This window comes from Adiantum capillus-veneris, chromosome 11 (assembly GCF_014529385.1).
Source record: "Adiantum capillus-veneris isolate H3 chromosome 11, ASM1452938v2, whole genome shotgun sequence".
In the NCBI taxonomy this organism is placed as follows: domain Eukaryota; kingdom Viridiplantae; phylum Streptophyta; class Polypodiopsida; order Polypodiales; family Pteridaceae; genus Adiantum; species Adiantum capillus-veneris.
In genome coordinates this window covers 114,733,176-114,739,935 of record NC_140941.1, presented here as the reverse complement: position 1 = coordinate 114,739,935, position 6,760 = coordinate 114,733,176, and positions in this window count along the sequence as shown.

Here is a 6,760-nt window from a genome sequence, read left to right as displayed (position 1 = left end):
GCCTGCTCATTTTTAGCCCTTTCCTCATCAAGTACATCATGTACATCTACATCAGTAATAGGCTGATTTGTAACATTTTCAAAAAACCCCACAGGCTGTACATTTGCCTCATTGGAATTTACATTCGTACTTCCACCATTGAAAAGAGGCAACAAAGTGTCATAAATGTCATGCGAGCGTACATTACTATCTCTAGTACATGATAGCAAGGGTTGAACAGAATCTTCCACAAATACAACATCTTGTGAAACCAGAATACGCTTTATTTGTGGATGATACAACCTGTAGCCTTTGCTTTCAACACTATAACCAACAAAAATACATTTGACAGCCTTATCATCCAATTTTCTACGCTGTGTTTGTGGCACCAAAGCATATGCGAAACATCCAAAAACATGCATGTGCTCAATAGAAGGCTTTCTATCATGCCATGCTTCATATGGAGTAATAGACTTCAAAGCTTTCGTAGGACACCTGTTTAGTACATAAGTGGCATGGCCTCAAGCCAAAAACAATGCTGCAAAGCATGACTTTTGACCATACATTGTGCCAGTTCGTAAGCAGGAAACTGACAAAATTCAGATGACCAAAACGTGCATCCCAAAGTTTTGCATCTGAAATAGCCTTTGAATCCAAAATTGCATTTGCAAAATTTTTTCCACACTTGTCATAGAGTGAGCTTATACAGCCCATGGCATAAAATGCCAGATGCAACAATTTCATCACCGAAACTAAGATCATGTACTGTGCATCTGTCATCCACAAATTTTACTACAAGACCAAGTCTAGCAAGTGCACATACAGACAAAAGATTCTTTTTTATCCCAGGTACATAAAGTGAATCAACAAGTGTGAAAGAACTGCCAATTGTAGCAGTAAGCACAATCTTTCCAACTCCCCGAACCTGATAAGAGGCATTGTTGGCACAAGTTGCTGAATTCCCATGAGGGACAAACTCAAGAGAGGTGAACAAATCAGGATGTGAGGTAATGTGCTTTGTAGCACCACTGTCAAAATGCCACACATGTGAATCTACAACAATTTACATGCATATATCATGGACAACAGGATTATAGGTACACTCTGTATTAAAAGCCCATTCTGCATCAATATCAGCATCACAGTCTCCTTTCATAGAAGACTCAACAATAGCTGCATTTGTAGTGGAACCAGCATTTGCAGTGGAACCACCCTCTTTCTTATTAGCCTCTTTGGCCTTCAACTTAGGACACTGCTTGATCAAGTGATCATTAGCTTTATAATAATGGTAGCGCATCTTCTTTTTGCCCTTATCACCAAAACTTCCAGACGAATTGTTGCCAGCAGAAGCATTAGGAACACGTGATTTTCCACTCGCAAAAGAACCATAAGAAGTGGCTGCATTGTTGTTACCACCCTTTCTTTGAGCAACAATATAAGCATGTTCAACTGCACACTGTCTAGTCATATTTTTATGGAAAGTGACTCTTGCAGCAATAATGTGCAGAATGCATCAAACTTGACAACTTCAGGATTTCCTTGGGTCATAAGTCTCCAAGTACTAACAAAAGTCTTGTTAGAGTCTTGCAAGGCATCAAGAACAGTCTGCACAAGGGAACTGTCTGAAATGACTTCTCCTGTAGAAATAAGTTGCTCATTGATATCCTTGACACCTGCAAGGAAAGTGTCCATATCATCTTCCTCATGCATAATCTTCGACTCTAGCTCTTTACGCAGCAATGCGATTTTTGCCTCATTATGGCTTGCCTAAAGACCATCCAGAATATCCCAAGCGTGTTTTGCAGATTTCATTGGACGAATGTGAGGAGTAATGGTGCACTTCACAGACAATTCAATTAATGCATGAACCTGCACGTCCTTTACATCCCAACAAGCTTGTTTTGCCGTAGGCAAAACAACTCTATCAACAGCAAGACGTGCAACATCCTCAACATCACCTACATCCTCAGAACCACGACGTATGTCAATGCCCTGCATAATATTCCAGACGCCCTTTGACACAAGAACATGTTGCATCATGTAAGCCCACATAGGGTAATTGTCCCCATCCAATCTATCCTCAACAGAAAACATCTTGAACACATCTGTGTTGTTGTTAGCCATGGTAAATGTTGCACCTGATGTGAAAACTGCTCGAAAAGAGGAGAAACGAAGCAGGAACAACATGTGCTATATAGCACAAACCGTAGAAGACTGTTAGGAACCTGTTATACAGAAAAGAGCACTGACATAAATTCTGCAAAAAATGACGAAATAGCTTGTGCAGTACTGCATGTAGTGGAAACGGAGACCGAAATGAACCCGAATCAGAAATCTAAGTAGACAAAGCTCTATGAGCCTATCGAAATTTTTGTTGACTTGCGAACGCTTACCAAATCTCACTAAAATCAGAGAAAGTGAGCAGGCGTGTGCTGGAGCTGCTAGTTTTAAGCCCGAGAGGATGACACATATTTTGATACCAACTTTTGGAATTAGGGTTGCAGGAAAACACACACAGCTTGGAGAAGACGAAGGAAGCTCAAGGCACACAACAGAGAGTACATTACTTAGTGTGCGATGGAAAGATAGATAGCCCTAGAATGATGGACGAATATACAATGCACGGGGGAAAAAACCTCCTAAATAGGGAAAAAAGGCCCCGGTGGACCTAAGTGTGTTCACACACATCACTACCACATGTATATGGTAACATAGCCTTCGTAGCAACGACGAAGGCCCAAAGACATGGAAAACTTTATGAGTTTCCATCATGAAGCAATTTTTGCAAGCGATGCAAAGGACAAAGTGCTTATCGAATGGTGGAGTTTAAAGCTACTCTCCAACGAGTCTATTCACAAATATGAGGACAAATTTTGGGTTTACATCTCAAGGCTACTGCCTTTCAAAAGATAGACTTTGCCGAGCAAAAGCAACAATTTTGTGCAAATTTACATGAAGAGATGGCCGAGTACGTCAACTCCCAACGGCCTAGTTCTATCACCGAAGTAGTCTACCACACTATGGTTGCTTCACGCATCAATTTCCAACAAGGGGCTAGAAGGAATGCCAAGCCCATGGAAAGCAAAGAGAAAAGTGATGCAAAGGAAAAAAACAATGCCCAAAATTCTTCCCAAGGCAATTCTAACAACAACAACAATCGGTCCAAGGAGAAGGGAGTTTACAAAGGTAAAACTAAACTCTCTCCTGAAGACACACACCCTCACACAAGTCAAGCATTGTCTTAAAAAGTATCTGGGACACTTGTCAAGTTCCTCTTCATGTTGCCCTCATTGTGTGCCTAAAGCCTATTGGTTGGCCTCTCAAGGGATCCAATGATAATTTAGCTATTTATTTAATTGATTATTCATTTATCAAGTCCTCTCTCTCAAAGGGGAAAGGGGGACACTTTTCCCAAGGCTAGCATGGTTGCTTGATATGCACCCTGCATGTGATTGGCTAGGCTTGTAGGGGTCCAATCATCTTCTAGCATGAGCTACAAGGGGGGGTCAACCAAGGAATATAGGGGCTAGCTTGGGGGGTATACTCTCCCACTCTCTCTCTCTCTCTCTCTCTCTCTCTCTCTCTCTCTCTCTCTCTCATTGTGCGAGGTGCAAAGTTCAAGAGTTCCATCTCCTTCTCCAAGTTTGTTGAGAAGTTGAGAGCCTACACTAACACTCTTGGCTATGGAACGCAAATCCAACCAAGAGCCATGCTTCAATGCTTAAGCTTGCCATCTTCTTCCTCATTACTATGCTATTATGCTATGATATGCAAGAAGAGTGATGATAAGTGAGGAACTGTCTCTTTCTCATATGGTACTTCTTCTTCCTTTCCTTTCCCTCATTCCCCGCTAGTTATCTCCACCTTTGAAGGTGTTTGAGGCCTTGGGATTGAGGCCGGGGATGGTTAATACTTTTACAAAGATTATGTTATGCCCGTGATGCATGAAGCTTTCCATCTTCATTGCATCACCTAGGTCACAAGGAACACAAAGATTCTATTGTACCAAGCCTCTCTTGATGGAAGAATTTATAATATAAAAGCCTATTGGAGGGGGAACTGGCTTCACATAAATCCGGTCCTCAATTGTTGTCATGTTCTCTAATTCTCTCTCTTGCAAAAGTATTGTTCATGCCATGTTAATTAAGTATTATGGTTTGTTGCTACCGCTAATTAAGTTCACTATGTTCTCAAAGTAGTCTCACAAAAATGCTCACTCTAAATCTCTTAATTCCGTTATTCTCAAAGTTCATAGGCCATTTCCATTACATAGAAGGAAAATGGGGTCACATGTTCTCCAATTTTTTCCTTCTAACATGGCTTCTGAATGGGCAATAAATAAGCAAAGCAAAAGTGAGATAGAATGGCAATGTAGGTGAATGGAGGAAAATGATTGAAACACAATAGAAGATGAATGTGGGTGAATGGAGGAAATGGCCTTGTATGGTACGAATGAGAGAGGGAGATGAGAAAACTTGATATGAAAAAAAGTACACACCATCTCAATGGCATCCAATAAGAATGCTTGTAGTCTTTTGACACAGATAGGTTCAAGATATGCGTGTCTTGACTTTTTTTTGGGTCTTTTTAGAAATGCAAAAATGAGATAGAAATATCTCGCGTTCTTTGAAGATTTACGTTGAAACATTCTCCAATATTTAATTCAGCACACTAGGCTATATTGATAATTGTCCAAACGAAGATGATTTTTCTAGGTTTTGGGATGAAGGTGTAGGGGGAGGACCTCAAGTGTCCTTTCCCAAAAATAATTGTGACCATGTGGACTGGCGTTAGCCGGGAGCCACATGGGAGCAATTATTTTCTAGGAAAGGACACTTGAGGTCCTTTCCTGTCCGTCAAATGTTCAGGGGAGGGGGGCCTTCAACCGTGTAGGTGACAGTGCGACAACTCAAGGCGTAGGTTGCATGTGACAATTCCAGCCGCTGAGTTGGCATGCGATGATTGCCTAATCCTATAGAAAACTTTGGCTGCAAACATGGCATGCATTGATTGCTCCACCCTGCAAAAAAATTCAGGCTTGTCGCTTTCAATATTTTGCATGTTGATGTGTCAGCACTCTAGAGCATTCCGTGGGCTGATGTGTCAGCAAGATAGAGGCTGCAGAGTGTCCTGGCTTCTAAGTGTTCCGGGTGCTGAATTGGCAAGCATCGGCAACATGCAGCTTGAAACTACGCATTACGGCTCAGACAGCTCGCCCCCTGACCCTGGACGTTGACTGTGCCAAGGGAAATGATTTAGACTCTTCAAATACTTGAAATCAAAACAATGAACCAATCTAAATTTTTCAAATGAGTTCCTTTTTTGCTTCGGTTTGCAAGCAAGGAGATAAATGAAGGAAGAACTAGTAAATTCAGATATACCTTCATGAGTTCAGAATAGTTTGAATTTACAAATCATGAGAGGATAGAACACTCAAAAAAATACAAATGCAAGGGACACAAGAAAAGAAAAAGGAAAAACTAATATTTGTTAACAAAACTAAATGAAAACAAACCATTATTCACTTGGAACATGCTTTTAGAAAAGGCATAAGCAAAATTAGTTTAAGAAGCTTATGTGACTAAAACTTGAAACAAATACTCACTTTAAATTAACAAGGATAATTCATCAGAAAGACTTAATCATAGAAATGACACTCCACATGACAGCTTTTAAGATAATAAATTCTTAAATACTAAAGTAAGCTAAATACTACTACAAACCTACCTAGAGGAGGCAAAACATAACCAAAGTAGTGCAAAGTTAAAAAACTTGACAATGTGGACAATTCTCATCAACTGCTGGAGTTATATTTAATCAACAAGCAACTTCACTAGTGGAGTTTGCTGATTACCGATTAGGATCGAAGTGGATATGTTGTGGTTCAATCTAAAAACAAACTAGGTTTTCTAAAATGATTGTCCTATTTGGATGGTGCTGGCTTGTGTGATGTATAGTATGTAGTTTCACTGGTGATACTTCCAGCCACATAAATTAAGATTGATGATCAAGTAGAGCTTTTTATCTAACTTTGTTAGTCTAGTTATTATGGAAGAACTTACTGATTGGTGGCAATCATTGTCTAAATGCGATGGTAAAGCATGCTGATCTCACATTCACACAACAGTTCATTTCAATTAATTCTAAGGAAGCTTTTGATTGAAGAGTTAGTCAAAGCACCAATGCACTACGCGAGTGGAACTGGAGGTACCAGACTATGAAATACTAGAGGTTCTAACTACTACACTAAAGTTTCAAATCTTAAGAGTGACCATTCCAAGCTCGTATGAACTTTACATTGATAACTTATTACTTAAGTCTTCATGCAATCACACTAAATTTCAATGGTGAGCTTTGGCAATGTCACCTCATCTTTTAGATAAGGATTTTATCACCAATCTACAAGGACATAAATTATTCAAAAACCGAAGAGAAAATAAAGAGATGCAAATGGACAACTATATGTGACAATGAGTTTGGTGTGAGGGATCAATTCAAAATTTTAAACGACCTGTGGATACTTGTTGAGCTTATGTAACTTGCTTATTATGAAACAAACCGCTATAAATGCCATCATAAGCATTTTCCTACAACACATGTAAGGTGTAGCTATGGTTGACTACTTTTATTATGAATATCTTATCCATTTTTGCACTTTGTGCCGTTGTTTCCTATTTGTGATGCATACAAAAGTATTATCCATGAATAAGAGCTAGGCCAAAATCCACCAATAATCCCCCATAAGAAGTTATGGAATGGCCACCTTGGCCGAGACATAACT